Raw genomic sequence first — 17,524 nt, forward strand, 5'->3', positions numbered from 1 at the left:
CACCAGATGAACACCATCCAAGAAGCCACTCTCCTCCAGGGCAAGCTGAAGCCCCTTCCCAAGTACAGGGCAAACATTATAGCCAGCAGGCGGCCTCACCCAAAAGGCCCAGGACTCAAAGGGCCCGTTCTTCTGCCCCCTCCGGCCTTCTGCTTTTTTAGCTCTCTTACAAACCCTAAAAGGACGTCTTCTCTTCTCTCAGCTCCCACTACCAGATCCTTAGCCTCAAGCTTTGGCTCAACCAAGTCCACCCAGCATGGGAGATTTCCAAAAACAATGCAGAAGGTCTGGGGGCAAGGAGCAGGGTGGTGTTACCAGGAGGCAGTGCCTTTTTACTTAACCCAGGAAACCCCATCACTGGGAGGGGCAGGATGAGAAAACACACACAAAAAAGTGGGGACACAGAAGCAGGGAACAAAATTAGAACCAGCAGCTTGCTGCTCCCTGTCGGGTAATATTTACTGAGCCCCCACTGTGTGTGTCAGTGCCTGTGGGAGGGAGACTGGGAAGGGCAGAGCCTGGTGTCGGGCCCAGTACAGACAGCTGGAGGTGGGGGAAAGGGGTGGGGGTGGGGTGGCTGGCGGCTGATTTAGCCACCTGCTGAGCCCTGAGTGAAGGAAATGACTGCCAGGTCCAGACGGCTGGACTAGTAGGGGAGAGAGGGAGTGCATTTGCCAGGCTCCACCGTTCAGCAGAGAAGTCTTCCAAAACTAACTAACTGAGTCACACAGCCTGGGGAATAGTGGCCAGCTGGGGCTTCCCCACCAGAGGGCAGGGCAAGAGTCACCGCTGTTCTGATCATTCATCCATCACCACTTCCCAGACACTCAGTTGCAAAATTCTGACCTGTTGTCCCTTAAGTCCACTCCTGTTTGTCAGGCCATGTGGCTCAGGAAACATGGTGCTCACGTCCACCACTTACGTCACCTGCTTGAAGCAAAACTCTCTGACTTGTTATTTGAGGTCAAATAAATAAGAAAAATATATCATCTAGTGGCCAAATCATCAGACAACATGACAAGTTGGGCAGAACTGGGTTCAAATTTGGGGCCTGCCACAGGGACACTTACCGTGTGTCCCCAGCACAATTAAGCTATGAAATGTCCCACCTCGCAGGGCACTTTGGTAAATGAGAGAGCTTAAGGGTCACAGCTTTAGGTCTGTTCCTTCTGTTCCGTCCCCAGAGCTCTCAGGCCAATCCCTTCACCCAGAGCTGACTCCTGCCTATTCTCAGAAGGCAGCTCAATTATCTCTTCTTCCAGGAAGCCGTCTTGGACCAGACTTTGGGGACTCTTTTCCAACTACTCTGGACTCCCCATTATCTGGTCTCCCAGGGATCCTTCCCAACAGATTTTTGTTCCTTGAAGGCAAGGAGGGCCCTCCCTTTAGCCCTCCCCAGAACACAGTGCCTAGACCAGTGCTGGGCAAACAAGGAAGAAGCAGAGGATTTCTGTTAGAAGGCATGAAGTCATCACTCCTACACCCAGATAGGAACAGTGAACTCAGTGCTTCCTTCCAGAGACATCCTGTCGCCCCCACCTGGGGCCTACAGACACTATCTGAAGTCAGTGGCCAACACCACTCACTCTCTTCCAGACTAAACAATCCCCATTCCTTCAATTTCAGTTATATTCATTGAACTAAAAGCTACCTACACCCATCAGACTCAAAAACTGAGTGCCAGAGTTAACTTATTCAAGACATATTCATTGCATGCTGGCTTCATACGAGGAATAACGCTCAGTACTGGGGATGCCTAGTACCTGTCTTCACAGAGCAGGGAAAGCAAACAATTCAACTTGTAAGAACAATGATGAAAAGGTTTACCTGTTGTTCAGGGTTCAGTTAGGCTATTTAAGCAGAAAGGGATTTTGTGTACCATATTAAATGGCTTAGAGAATCACGGGAAGAGCTGGAGAAACACTGCCGATGGAGGAGCTCCTCCCCCAATCGCAGTACAGAGATGGCTGCTGCCATCGTGTAGCTAAGGCATCAAGAAGCTGCCTGCTCCAGAATTATGTCACTCCTGCCACCGTCTAACACCCACAAAATGGACATCCTGGGGTCCATCCTGAGGAAGAGGAAAGCCATACACATAAGACTGGAGTGCAGCTAACCGGCAAGTCCAAGTCACAATGGCAATTTTAGTGCGAGGATGCCTGGCAAGTTTTTGATTCTCCACTTTCAGTGGGTTGGACCATAACTTATTATCCAAAGTAGTGAGCTTGATAGTGAAAGGAGGCGCCATTAATAAACACATGGGGAGAACAGAAATAAACCGCAGACCACGGATGTCTGGTGAAGAAGCCAGTGCACACTACTCATCATGGATCATGACAAGGAGGGGTACAGGAGGCTGTGGAGAACACAGCAGGACAGTCAAATCTAGTGTCAGAGATCGGAGGAAGCCTGCAAAGACATATTACTGTAGCAGAGACATGAAGGACATGTAAAAGCAGGTCAGGTAAAAGTAAAGGGAATGGGGGTGAGGTGGAATGTTCCAGAATGTAGCTGAGTTTGGAAAGACTCAGTTAACATAGTGCATGTAAGGACTTCAGAGTCCCGTGGGGCCAAGGCAGGGACAGGCCATAGGCCACGTTAAGGTGTCTGGACCTCATTTTCAGTAGAGACGTGATCAGATTTGTGGCTTTAGTTTATCAGCCTGGTTGCAGTGTGGAGAAGGGGCTTGAGGTGGTTAAGAACCGAAGTTGGGGGACCAGGAGGTTCTCTGGTGGCCAGCTGAGAGAACACAGCACTCAGTTTGGTCTAAAGAGCCAGGCTTCTTTCTCCCTGTTTCAACACAGCCTGGGGTGCTTCCTCTGCCACTGCAGCCACTGGCCTCAGTTTTCCATTAAAGAAGTGAATAGGCTCCTCTCTAGCCGCTACTAGGGGAGGAATAAGCCACAACATTGTCCTCATAACCAAAGTATCAGAGTGAGTTCGAGAAGACCAACCCACCTACCGCCATCATTTCCTAAATCACGCTGAGACAAGTCTGCTTAACTGTCCTGCTGTCATATGAGGGCCATTTGTAAATGCTAACTCCAAACTCCCTGGTAGCAATGCTGTGGGCAGAACTGGCCACCAACGGCTCTGACAAGAAGTCTCTTATGCTGTCTTCTTCTCGAAATGGGTTAGGAATTATCCTCTGAGCCTCAGGCTCCCTCTGGTAGGTGAGGTGGGCTCTTCTCAGACAGTGAGCCTTTATAAGACCCTGAGCTACAGCCAGCAGAGGCATGCTGGGTTTCCCTGGCGCAGTGAAGCTCTCTCTATAGAAGCCAGGCCCTGGGCAGCTCCACAGCTCGGTCTGCAGGAGCCTATCTTTGCCCTGAGGCCAGCTGCTCCACCCACCCCTCCCCTCCAATGTCCTGCTGCACCACTACTTCCCCCTTCACAACCCTTCCATCCTCAAGCCCGCTCAAGCCCCCCACTCCTCCTCAAAGACTCTGGACCTTGCCAATCTCTACAGCTCAGATGCTGAACTGTGTGTGATTTTTCCAGAAAAGTGGCTCTCAAAGTGTAGTCTCTGGACCAGCAGCATCACCATTAGCTGGGGAAATGTGTTGGAAATGTAAATTCTTAGCCTCACCCAAACTTGCTAAATCAGAAACTCTGGGGTGGGGCCCAGCAATCTAGTTTAAGAAACTCTTCAGGTGATCTCGATGCATCCTAACATCTGAGGACCACTGCTCTCAGAGCAAGATCTAGAGCTTTCGTTAGAGTTCCAGAGTTCTTCACCAAAGAGGGCAACCCCTTCCTGCCCAGCAACTGCTCCTGCACATGACCAGAGGCCACTATAGACAGGCATAGGCTCCATCTGGGGCCTTAGATTTCTCAGTGACCATCAAAGTAATTCGTTCTCAGCAGAGTAATAAATGAGCCTTATTCTCATGAGAAAGGGGATTACTGGGGAAAAGAAAGAAAAAGCCCATATTTCCAAATCGGGGAAAGTGGCAGGAAAGGGAAGGGCACTGAGTAATTACATTCCTGAATCGTAATTCCTCCATTTTCCCTCCCACTGTCCAAACTGACCACATGGCTCATCACTGGCCCAAGGTTACTGGCAGTCACCATCTGATTACTGAAGCAAAAGGCTTTACCACATCCTCTGCTTCCTCACTGTGGGCCTCGCCATGTGACCAGAATGTCCCTCTTTCTACCATTCCTGAAGAGAAACCAGTGCCACCCACAGCTTCATGCTATCTGCTTACACACTCCGTCCCTCCCACCCCTTCCCCTCCCCAGCCCCATGCCACCTTACCTGCTGCTATAATGCTAACTTTGGGCACTCTCCTCTACCCTACAGCAAACTCGGAGCTCAGTCCCTCCACCTGTAGTTAAGGCTCCGTGCAACTAGGCTCTATCTTTTCACCATAACCTGCCTCTACTCTCTGGCCTGGACCCTGGGTTCCACCCGGAATCCTGCCTCTGCCCCACTTTACCCCAGCACCTCCTGTCTCTACAACCCACAGGCTAGGAAGTCTGATTAACTTGTTAGAAATGCCTGTCAGAAAGTCTGCATGTGTTTCCAGCACTTTCTCCACAAGGTTATGAGGGCCTGGATGTGTTTTGTTTGTTTGTTTGTTTTTTTAAAAAAAGAAGGCTGACCTGCAGGCCAAAGCTCCTTCCCTGACCCCAAACCCTCCCCAGCACAGGCCCTACCACCCCAGTAAACACCCTTGCCTTCCTCTGGCTCCCAACAACCCCGTCTTGATGGTATCCTCTCCTAGAAGGCCAGGCTGGTTTTAATGTTTTAGGCTAACTTCCTAGGTCTTTCATAACAGTCCTGGGTTGCTAGGACCTAGAGAAGTACTTGCTGCATGAATATGTAAATATTCATTTGAACTTGCATATGGTATGCAGATATACCCCCACCTTTTCTAGAGATTACAGAATGGCTGGGATAGACTTCACTGCCCGCTTACAGCCAAGGAGTCAAGGGCAGGAGTAGACGACTATCTTCCCAAAGCCCCCTCTGTAAAGAAGCAAAGGAGAGCATGAGGATCTGACCCTTTTCCCTCCAGATGGTCCCTTCTCTGCCAGAGCTCTAGAGAGGCTGTCAAGAGCACAAACATGGATTCCAGAGCAAAGGCAACCAGGTTTCTGGCTCCTATCACACTCAGATACAGACCAGGGCCAACAAAAGACCCAAAGGGTACAGCTCCCCTTCCCCAGGTTAAAATATCCTCAAGGCTGTGGGTATGGCAGCAGTCTGGGCATTGTGGTACAGAAGTGACTTCCTATTTCCACTTGCCCTTCCACTCCCCTGCCTCCTATAACTGCTTGCCTATTAAAAAGGGATCAACATTCTGACCAGACTTAAAGGCTTACTCCTCTCTCGCCAACCCCAACCCCAACCCCAATGCCAAGGGGCAATCAGACTGCCTCCTGGAAAGGGTTTCTGATTTTAGCTTGCAATTCAGACATGCTGTAGTTTGGGTAACTTTCCACCCCAAACAGAGAGAAAAAAGAGAGTAAATTCTTAGGGCTGTATTGTTCACAATAACAAAAGCCTTGGAGGCAACCCCAAAAGCCCATCAGCAGGAGTGGATGAATAAACTAACCAATTCTCACAATGGAAGAATAGTAAACAAAAGTGAGTCAGCTACTGCTACATTAACACTGAGTGTACATTACAAGATGTTAATAACAACTGCCTTGTGAATACCACTCATTCTTCAAGATCTCTCCCCTCCAGGAAGATTTGGAAGGACTGTCTGAAACTGAAGACACTACACTGTAAACTCCCTGAGGACAAGAGCCCATTCCAGTTTTCCTTGTAAAGCCGATGGGGCACAGGGAATTTGAGTGGAGGAAATGTTGAAAGGCTGGTTGAAATGAAACCTCTTAGCCAGCCTTCCAGATTCCACTGAGCACCTACCCCCATGCTGTCAGTCCTTTCTTTTTTAAGTACACACATGTAAAGTGCCCAAATCTTAAGTGGATAGCTCAATGAAAGAAGTCATCCTTTTAAAGTAAAAATCTGATCACAGCACTTTCTTTGCTTTAAACCCTCTGATGGCTCTCCAGTACAAATGGAATAAAACCTAAACTGTCCTCTGGCCCTTGCCAACCCCACTGACATTTTTGAGGCCTCTCATTCACTAGGATCCAGCCACCCCAGCCTTCTTTCTGTCCCTTTAACGTAGCATATGCATTCTGAGCTCAGGGTCTTTGCACTTGCTGTTTCCTCTGCTTAGAGTGCTTTCCCCCTAGATTTTCATAGGCCTCAGTTCAAATGTCACCTCTACAAAGTGGATGGCAAGGTGACTCAAAAGGAAAAAAAGTCCACTTTCAGTCATTCAGAATCCCAACACACATTTTCAGTTTCTTCCTAGCATATGTCACTATCTATAAAACAGTCTTCTTTCTCTGGTTTTGATTACATATTTATTTTCTGTCTCTTACTACTACAGTGTAAGCTCTACAGTGGTGCAGATTCCAGGTCTATGACCCTCCCAGAGGGTGGAGGAATGAGTGGCTGGCACTAAGTCAGCCCCCAAAAAATACCTGCTGAATGAAAGTGTTAATTTCCCAGCTGCCAACAGTTTAGAATCATATTTGGTCTCTATCCACAGTTGAACTATTAACAATCTTAGGGACTGGGCCCCTTCTCCTGTAGCTTAAGTAGAGATGAAGACCCCTAGAGAGCCAGAGAAGTTTGTCTGGAGCCGGAATAAAAAACATAAGGCAGAGAAACTGAAGAGAAACATCAACTGTAGTGGGGGACCCAAGAGGAAGGTGGTGGGGGAGAAACAGGCACAGGCAGGCAGTCACCCTTCCCTCCAACTCCGTAGACAAACGTGCGACGATGGGCAACCATCTGATAATCCTGCCGAAAATAACATGATAACTTTTCCCCCATGGCAGGGGAAGAAAAGGACCTAAGGAAACTCCACAAGTACAGGCTGTTTCTAGAATTTCTCAGCTGCTGATGGAAACTGTGAGTCTCAACCTAGTTGCACATAACCTCTAAATGTGCCAACTGCACACATCCTGAAATGCAGGGGGAGGGGCTCATGAGTGGCTGCCAAGAGGGAGTGGTGTGAGAATAGTCAAGGTCACAAGCATAATCTGGCCGGCAGGGCTGTGCACACACCACAGTTTGGCCGTGGTCAAGGCCTCAGCCATGGGAGGCATCCCCACAGTGTCTGCAAGATGTGGGGGTGGCTGAAGAGAGAGGTGCAGGGCCTGGGACACAATCTCTGTTCCTAGGGCTGGTCAGGTTACTCCAGAAGCCACTTTGGCTAGTGGCCCAAGTCTGGAGGAGTGGGTGACTTTGTACTTTTTGCACCTTTCTGGGAAAGGTGATGACAACAGTCGTGGCTTGCTGCCCCTGGAAACTAACCAGGGGCCTAGTATCCTGAGAACTTGCGTGGCCTCTCATATGGAACATCTCCAACATTGGAGAAAAATGGTCAGCACTGAAACATATACTTGCCAATCAATGTCACCTGGGCCTGGGATGGCAGAGCACAGACACATGCCATTGTGAGCAGGGGGAAAGAAAGAGGCAGCAAAGGATTTCAGGGCCTAACGCCTCTGGCTCATCCCCTGGAAGAAAAGCAGAGCCAGCTTCCCCAGGCCAACATGGTTCCACCTCGCCCCAGGCCTCACGTTCTCTGTGCTCTAAGAAAACTGGAGTCCACAGGGCTGGCTGGGAGCCGTCTAGTTTCCAGGAAAGGATGAGAGTGCCCTGCCCCCCATGATTTACAGGGCTTTCTTGACTAGCAGGACACAAACATACCCCACCCCCTTTCCTCACAAACCAACCTTTCAGGCTTCCGATAAAAAAGAGAAAAAAAAACAGCTGTTGGGTCTGTCTTCCCCTTCCTCCCTTTGGGAGGACAGCTCAGTAATCCTGGGGCAGGGGAGGTGGTGGTGGAGAAAGGCCTTCAGGTAAGCTGACTGCCTCCTCCCTCAACCTCCATCTGGCAGCAGGGCACACGGGAGAGGCCCTAAGGGGTAAAGGGGGTCTTCGCAGAAGGAAAGTAATCAGTGAGATCCAGGAGCAAGTTGTTCCCCAGAGTGGCAGTCAGCAAATATTTATTAAGAACTTACTACGTAACATGCTAAACCACCCTTCTGAAGGTTTAACTAATTTAATACTTCCAATATCTGTGTACAAGAATGCCTATTTCCTAAGATACTCACCAATATTGACTATTAAAATAGTATTCTAGGGGCACCTGGGTGGCTCAGTCGGCTAAGTGTCCGACTTAGGCTCAGGTCATGATCTTGTGGTTTGTGGGTTTGAGCCCCACATCGGGCTCTGTGCTGACAGCTTGGAGCCTGGGACCTGCTTCAGATTCTGTGTCTCCCTCTCTCTCTGCACCCCCCTGCTCATGCTCTGTCTCTCTCTCAAAAATAAATAAAACATTTTAAAAATTTTTAAAAAATAGAGTCAAAGTAAATATATCACACATATCCTTTAAGGTTTCTGCTTTAGGTAGTATGCTTGGAAAAATCCTTCCCCACTCTGAAATTATAGAAATATATACCTGTATTTTCCTGATTTATTATTATATTTTTTATGTTTATTTTTATTTTTGACAGAGTGCAAGCAGGGAAGAGGCAGACAGAGGGGGACAGAGGATCTGAAGCAGGCTCCGCCCTGACAGCAGTGCAGTAATGTGGGGCTCGAACTCAGGAACCACGAGATCATGACCTGAGGTGAAGCCAGACGCTCAACCAGGTACCCCATGTATTTTCTTGCAGTTAAAAAATTTCAATCTGTCCTCTAGAATTTGATTTGTCACAGTGTAAGAAAGAAAATTTAACTTAAAATACCCAATTATCCAATATAACAGTCTATTCTGTTTATAAACCTCAACCATAGAGTCTATAAAAGATAAAAGAACAGCGATAAAGTCAAATACAGGTGGCTGTTGTAGCTAATAAAACATGGGTGCCATCTCCTTCCCTTCCTCCTTCCTGCTCAAGGGGACAGGCTGGCAAGCGAAAACAAGAACAAAGTCCTACCTGCAAAAGGATGGCGAGCAGAAATATACACAGAGGAGAGCCTGGGACTCCCAGGCAGCACCAAGCAGGAACATGGACCTCCCACAGATAATTGCCAGATGCTTTATATGTTATCTGCTAAACCAGCATGGATTGGACTCTGTCATTTGCATCTAAACACCCCTGTAACTTACCCACAATCCTTTCTTCCTTAATTTTACAGTAAGAATTGCTAAGATTTATTGTTGTCTACTAGGCACCATGGCTAAGCAATTTGTTCTCATGCTCATTTAATCTTCTCAACAAACTTAGTTACGATAGAGCCTACAGGACTTCCCTAACTATAAAAGGACCAAGGGCAGCTTTTCAGAGTAGGAAAAGACACTGCATGAAACTCCCTATTTTGGAAACATAGAATATTTGCTCAAAATCAGACTGCAACTAGTAAGAAACAATGTCATTATTTGCTAAATTCCTACACGTATTGAGGTCTGGTTTTGGATGTTTCTATTTTGTTCCATTTACCTATCCTGTCCCAATGTCACCAAAAAAATTTTTTTTCTGGTAAAGCAAGTCTAACTCCACTACTTTCTTCATTTTTTATTTTTTAAAAGATTTTATTTTATTTTGAGAGGGGGTAGGGGAGAGGGAGAGAATAAGAGGGAAAAGGGAGCCTGGGTGGCTCACTCGGTTAAAGGTCCGACTTTGGCTCAGGTCACGATCTTGTGCTTTGTGAGTTCGAGCCCTGCGTTGGGCTCTGTGCTGACAGCTCAGAGCCTGGAGCCTGCTTCAGATTCTGTGTCTCCTCCTCTCTCTGCCTCTCACATGCTCATGCTCTGTTTCTCTCTGTTTCTCAATAATAAATGTTTTTTAAAAAAATTTTTTTTTTTTTAAAAAAGAGGGAGAAAGTGAGAGAAGTAGGCTAGCATAGAGCTTTGATGCAGGGGTCCATCTCACTACTGTGAGATCATGACTTGAGCTGATATCAAGAGTTGGACACTCAACTGACTGAGCCACCCAGCGCCCCTAAAGATCTTATTTTTAAGTAATCTCTACACCCAATGTGGGCCTCGAACTTATAACCCCAAGATCAAGAGTTGCAGTCAGCCAGGTGCCCCACTATTTTCTTTCAATTGTTTTTGGCTATTCTCATACATTCATTCTTTCAGAAAAAAACTTTTAAGTCATCTTGTCTAGTCCCAATACTTCCCTTTGGGAATTCGTCCTATGGAAATCATTTTGAAAGCGGGTACTAGGCTTTAAGGACTGTCTACCTTTGGTTCAGGTCATGATCTCATGGCTCGGCTTGTAAATTTGAGACCCGCATCAGCATCAGGCTGATGCTGACCCTGCAGAGCTCACTTCAGGTCTTCTGTCCACCCCACCCCTTACCCCTCCACTGCTTGCATTCTCTCTCTCTCTCAAAAATTACTTAATCATTTTTTTAAAATAAAATTAATAAGTACACAATAGAAGGGGACTACTAGAGTAAGGTACCGCAATCCATATAACAAAATGTTTATAGTTTGAGCACAGAGGTTAGGAGTTTCAGTTCTGGGTGAGACAGACTTCAGTGTCAATCTTGAATCTGCTTTTACTGGCTTCAGGGCTTGGGTCAAGTCAGAAATTCAAGACTTATTTTCCTTATACAGAAAAACAAAGCCTACTGACAGTCCCTCCTGAGAAGCAGGTAAGAGAAGTAAATGAGGGGCACCTGGGTGGCTCACTAGGCTAAGTGAGTCTTGATTTCAGCTCAGGTCGTGGTCTCATGGTTCTTGAGTTTGAGCCCTGCATCGGGTTCTGCCCTGACAGCGGAACCTGCTTGGGATTCTCTGATTCCCTCTCTCTCTGCCCCTCCCCACTCATGCTCTCTCTCAAAATAAACATTAAAAAAAAAAGAAAGAAAGTAAATGAGACACTGAATATAAATACATTGCCCAATCCACAGTAACTGTTCGATAAATGCTAGCTATTTGGGGAAAGATTAACATGGAAAGATGTTCATGATATGTTAAGTGGAAAAAAATAAACAGAGCCTATAAAACTATAGGCACAGACATTCCTTAAAATGTATACATTCACAGAAAAAAACTAAAAATGCATAATTGTTATCTCTTGATGGTGGCTTTAATGGTAACTTCTGTTACCTTTTTATTCACCTGCATTTTCTACAGTGAACATGTATTACTTTAACAAGAAAGTTAACTTTAAGAGTCCAGTTAGGAAATGGGAAAGGCTTAATGATGACCAGGTGGGAAGGTTTTTCCCTCCCCTTTTTAAAGATCTTCACTTAAGAGTGTGGAGATAGATTGCAGTCCTCCTCTGCCCTGGGCTGGACTACATCTGTGCCTGGTTCCCTAACCTGGCAGCCCCAGTGAGCAGGGCTTCAACCTCAGTTCTCTGGGATCAGAACTTCTTGGGTGAGATCCAGGTACCTGTACATCTAGTTCTGAGAGATCATTTCAGGACTGCCGGACTAGACGCAGACTAGTTTTAACATTCTGTGATTTATCTCAACTCTTTGAAGTCAGACCCCCTCCTCTGCCAAATGGGTCCCACAATCTCTGCCCTGTCTATCCTACACGGAAACTAGCACTCAGTGAGAGCTCCTTGCAAAGGCAAGTTGTTGGGATTGCAAAGTGTCTGGATTCCAAGCATGAAAAGCCTCTTAGGGCAGCTTTATAACTTATACTTGGTGGGGTGCCTGGGTGGCTCAGTTGGTTGAGTGTCTGACTTTGGCTCGGGTCATGATCTTGAGGTCCATGAGTTCATGCCCCGTGTGGGGTTCTGTGCTGACAGCTCAGAGCCTAGAACCTGCTTCAGATTCTATGTCCCCCTCTCTGCCCCTCCCCTCCTCACACTGTCTCCCTCTCAAAAAAAAAAAGAAAAAAAAAATTTTTTTTTAATTTATATAATTTACACTTGGTTTCCAGATCTGTGTCAATATGATGGGAGCAGGCAGGCTGAGGCCAGGCCCTTGCCTCAGTATCAAGGCCTGCTTTCTGTCTTGATTTTAAAAAGAAACCTTCCTTTTCTTTTGCAGCTCTGTGAATGACAGTCTACAAAGGACATTTCCCCCCATTGTGAGTGTAGTGGGTTGAATACTATCCCCCCAAATCCTTATCTACCCAAAACTTCAGAATGTGACTTTATTTGGAAATAGGGTCTTTGCAGATATAATTAGTTAAGGATCTTGAGATTAAATCATCCTGTATTTAGGGTGGGCTCTAAATCCAATGACTGGTATCTTTACAAGATAAAAGAGGGAGATTTGGACAGAGGGACACAGTGGAAGGAGATCTGAAGATGAAGGCAGAGACTGGAGTGAGCCAAGGAACAGCTGGAGCCAACAAAAGCTGGAAGAGGCGAGGAAAGATGGCCCCCCAAGCCTCTGGGGGGAGTGTGGTACTGCTGACACCTTGATTTCAAACTTCTGGCCTCCAGAACTGGGAGAGGGTACATTTCTGTTGTTTCAAGCCACCCGGCTTGTGATAATTTGCTAGAGCAGCCATTGGAGACTAATATTTTGGCGCTAGAATTAAGGCCTCATCACTTTTATCTGGGGTTCTCTTGGGCTGGCAGACAGAATTCTAAGATGACCCCCAGGAACCCTCACCCTTGGTGTGCGGGCACAACCTACAAACAGGAGATACCACTCCCGTTATTATGTTACATAATCTGGTGAAAGGGATTTTGCTGGTGTCAGCTAACCAAATTCATTGATCTGAAGACAGAGAAATTGTCGGGGCGCCTGGGTGGCTCAGTTGGTTAAGCATCCAATTTTGACTCCAGTCATGAGTTGCGATTCATGAGTTTGAGCCCCTCATAGGGCTCTCTCCTCTCAACACAGAACCCACTTTGGATCCTCTGTCTCCCTCTCTCTGCCCCTCCCCCACTCATGCTCAAAATAAAATAAAATAAACATTAAGAGAAACTAAAGAAAAAAAAACAACACAGAAATTACCTTATATGACCAGAACTAATTAGGTGAGCCCTTGAAGGAGATAGGCTCATCCTGGCAAAAGGGATTTGAGGCATAAGGAGTCACCTTGGGAGAAAGTAATCTTGCCAGTGCAGAAGTCTAGCAGACACCAGTTTCACCAAGTGATCCAGGAAAACATCACCAGTAATAAGACATACTGGCATCATGAATGCTTTGATAGGATGCTCTGAAAAGGATGCAACATCATTTTTGTGATGTTCTTGCCCCAAATGCACAACCCCATTCTAAGAAGAAAAGACACAGGAACTGTTACACACTAGAGGAGATTAAGGAGAAGTAACAACTAAATGCAACGTGGGATCCTGGAACAAAAAAAGGGCATTAGCGAAAATACTGGTAAAATTCAAATAAGGCCTGCAGGTTAGTTAATAAGATTTGCCAATGTTAAAAACCTTTTTTTTTTTTTTTTTTTTTTTTGCCAATGTTGATTTCCTGTTCTTGATAAAAGCACTATAGGATGAGGGATAGAAGGAACTGTTACATTTTTTGCTACTTTAAATCTAAAATTAATTCAAAATAAAAAGTTTAAGAGGAAATGGTCACCTAGGTTATTATAGAGCCATAATGCAGACCCAATGCTTAAGGAGAAATTTTGATGCTAAGGTTAGGATCCCTGCAATTGTATCATGAAAAAACAATTATAAGGAAATGTGCAATACGTTAACAGAGGTTGTCTCAGGGTGGCAGGATTACAATTCTTTTTCTCCAATACTTCTTTATACTAAGCATGCATTACTTTTTTTATTTTTTTAAATGTTTTATTTATTATAAGAGAGCACAAGCAGGGGAGGGGCAGAGAGAGGGGGGGGACAGAGGATCCAAAGCAGGCTCTGCGTTGATAGCTGGGAGCCCAATGTGGGGCTTGAATTCACTAACTGTGGGATCCTGACCTGAGCCAAAGTTGGACACTCAACCGAATGAGCCACCCAGGTGCCCCAAGCATGCATTACTTTTGATAATCAGAAAAAAATAAAATTTTCTTTCTTTTTTTTTTAATGTTTGTTTTTGAGAGAGAGGGTGCCAGCAGGGGAGGGGCAGAGAGAGGGGCAGGGCAGAGGATACAAAGCAGGCACTGACAGCAGTGAGCCGAATGCGGAGCTCAAACTCAAACCAAGAACCGCAAGATCGTGACCTGAGTCGAAGTCAGACGCTCAACCCACTGGGCCACCCAGCCGCCCCCAAAATAAAATTTTAAAAAATACCAAACAGTTGCTTGGGGGTGCTGTGGTAGAGGCTTTTAAGGTAGAGAGGGCTGTGTTAAGATGGGATAAAAAGGTGTTCCCTGCCTCTGGAGGGCTAGAAGGAGGCAGGAGGTAGCAGAGGACTGGTGCAAAGGATATAGATTTGGGGCCACAGAGTTGTTCTAGGTAAGTGCAGTCTGAACCCCAAGAGAGAGGGCGGGCTGCTGAAACAGAGCAGTAAGTCTTTGACATGGTAACAGCTAAGTGTTCTGGGAGAGTATCAGTACCTTAGAGCCCAGAGCCCTCTAAAACCCCTGTATCCAACCTAAATTTCCAGCCATGCCTGTCACCTGCTCTTCCCTCTATCAGCCCCTGCCCTAAAATGATCACCCCCTGCCTCAGGATAATACATCTTTCTGCCATTATTCACACAGCCCTTCTCTCTAGGACTCCTCTTCCTGTTCTCCTTTCTCCATAACTTTCAAAACGTGGCTTAATTCCACCTCCAGGAAGCCTTCCCAGACCACTCCTGCCCTAATCACTTCACCTTCTCCCAGCCTGCTTAAGTAGCTCACCTGTTCCACTCAAGGTCGCTTAACAAACCCACAAGATATCACATAAACTTCCACATGTTCTTGGAGCATCTCCACATGGGTTTAGAAGCATCTTCAGAACAGAGACAGTGTTTTGCCTGTCTTCCCCGAGTGGAAGCTCTCGGCTGAGCTCCACTGGCTTGTCCCCCTCCCCCACCCATCCTTCAGCTAACTGCCCCTCTGCTGCCACCAGTCACAGTCACATTTACCAAGTCAGCTGTGCCTATGCCCAAGCCTCTTCATGCTGGTTCCATTTGTTTTTGTGGTTATAACTCAACTGAACAGCAACTGAAATGTAAGTGCAGAAAGGAAAAGGTTTGATTTCTATGAAAATTAAGTGATCTAGAACAGCAATTCTGAAATTCTGGTCTTTGAGGACAACGTGGGGTCCCTGAGACCGTTTCAGGAGGGCTGTCAGGTAAAAACTATTTTTATTATAATAATATTAAAATGTTGAAAGCCTTTTCATGCTCATGTTTCAGAGGCTAAATGAAGTGTGGTGAATATAGTGGTCTTGAGTTTTGTAGAGATTTCCAAGGTAAAAGTTTAGGGTATAAACATGTGTGTTTTCAGAGATTAACTCAGTTTGTTCTCAGGACTTCAACTGAATATTTACCAGCAAACTTACATTAGACTTATTATAATCCATCTCATCATGTAATAAATCACTATTTTGAAATCCTGCAGATCAGCAAAAAATGTAAAAGCAATGCCATTCTGTTCTCTCCTTTTTTAATGTTGGAGAACATTTTCATTAAAATATGCTTTTAATGTTAACATGTAATGACCTTATATTATTTTAAATGAAAACTTTTTTATTTTTATTTTTTTTAAATGAAAACTTTTTTAATTTTTAAAACAGTAAATATCAATAGATTTGGCACATACACAAAAGACAATAATATTAAAGAATCCTAGATCAAAAAGTCTGAGAACTGCTCATCTAGAAAGACAGTTTACAAATGAGGGGAAAAAAGACTAAGTTAGGTGAGTGTATTCAAAAAGTAGATTTCTGCATGTGGAGTGATATGTAACGTCTTTTCACTTCTTTAAGAAAAACTAATAAACGGATATATATATATTTTTACCCAGCAACCTCGCTTCTGAGAATTTCTTCTAGTCATAAGTACACTTGTAGGAAATGCCATTTGAACAAAGTTAGTCACTGCAGCCTCGGACATAACAGCAAAATAGACAAAATAATGGAAACAACCCAACCCAAGTTCTGGGCTGGGGAGAGAGAGAGAGAGGTGACCCACGTATCTTGGTTAAAAAATTATCTCACTTCCATATCCTGAATATTGTGCAGGTGTAATAAAAGAATGACCCAAGGGTTCTATGTGCCCATATGGAAAGATCCTATACAGTTGCTAGGTGAAACAAGCAAGGTGCTAAACAACATGTCTAAAGTTCTAACTTGAACCAACTGTAAGAAAAAGGGGGCGGGGTACAATGTTTCACTGCCTGCCCGGTATGTTGTGTGTACATTTATTGTTGGTTTTTTAACCTTTTGATTTTTGAACTATGTGAACATATAGACTAGTGAAAAAAATTTAATAAAAGGAAACGTGAAACTGCAGGTGATATGTGTAGGTGTGATTTTTATATACAATTTGCAAGTTTAATTAGAGTACCTAGAAACCCAAAGAAAAGGCCTCTCAGCCCTAAATCAGTTTTGGCAAATAAAGAAAAATAGATGCATATGTTTTTAAAGTAAAATGAATTGTTTAAAACATGGATTGTTTTGGGGCGCCTGGGTGGCTTGGTCGATTAAGCGTCCGACTTCGGCTCAGGTCATGATCTCACGGTCCATGAGTTCGAGCCCCGCATCGGGCTCTGTGCTGACAGCTCAGAGCCTGGAGCCTGTTTCAGATTCTGTGTCTCCCTCTCTCTCTGCCCCTCCCCTGTGCATGCTCTGTCTCTCTCTGTCTCAAAAATAAATAAACGTTAAAAAAAAAAATTAATAAATAAATAAAACATGGATTGTTTTAAAACTCCCTACTTTAAGCTGACTTTTTAAAACTACTGAGTGCCTTGACTAAGAGCCCCTAGGGACCCAATGGTAACAAATTCAAGACTGTCACCTTGTTCCATCAAACCCCAGCACTCTCCTGGAGGAAGGTAGTTAGGAGGCCTGAGAACACAGTCAGATCTGGACTTTCCAAGGCAGGGAATGTGGTTTCCCACAGCTGGGCATGCCAAGCTCTCTCCAGGCTGATTCTGTGGCCACTCTCCCTCCTACCCTTGCGGGGGTCCCAGAGAACCCACAGGGAGTTCTGTCTCTGGATGTCAGCTGGGCCCAGTAAGGGGATGTCTCTGGGAGCCTTGGTGACCACAGTAAGGGTAGGTGTCAGAGACCCTGCGGTGAGGCTGCCCTGCTGGCTCCCCTGGAGTGCACAAGGCCCCTGGCTGGCAGCAGACTCTGGACTCCTTATCTGCTGGCGTGCCGCCAATCTGCCAGCCTCGAGGTCAGAAAAGTCCCACTGTAGACATCTAGTGAGTCCTGGCTGGGGCCACAGTGGCATGACCCTTCCACACCCCATCCTCGCATGTCTCAAGGCATTCTGGAAAGAGAAGCAGGACTCCTCCAGAAGAAGATGACTGTGCTGTGATTTCTATCTACAAAAGCAAAGGACCTTCCTTCCCCCTAAATAAGCACCAGAGATAACTGGCTCCTTTCCTCTTCATGTTTTTAAGGAAAAGACTAGAATCATCAGCAATTTCATCATTACACTTAGGAATAAAAACAGAACCTGTCTTTGGTCTTCTCCATCAAGCTTCTTGGT

The 17,524-nt window shown here is 45.6% G+C and overlaps 1 protein-coding gene across 3 annotated transcripts in view; it reads right to left on the reverse strand.

Moving 5' to 3' along the window:
• Positions 1-17,524, reverse strand: part of SLC39A14 (solute carrier family 39 member 14) — a 45,836-nt gene that overhangs the window by 25,570 nt on the left and 2,742 nt on the right. The gene's annotated exons all lie outside the window — the stretch shown is intronic.

The sequence above is a fragment of the Panthera tigris genome, chromosome B1 (assembly GCF_018350195.1).
Source record: "Panthera tigris isolate Pti1 chromosome B1, P.tigris_Pti1_mat1.1, whole genome shotgun sequence".
NCBI classification, from domain to species: domain Eukaryota; kingdom Metazoa; phylum Chordata; class Mammalia; order Carnivora; family Felidae; genus Panthera; species Panthera tigris.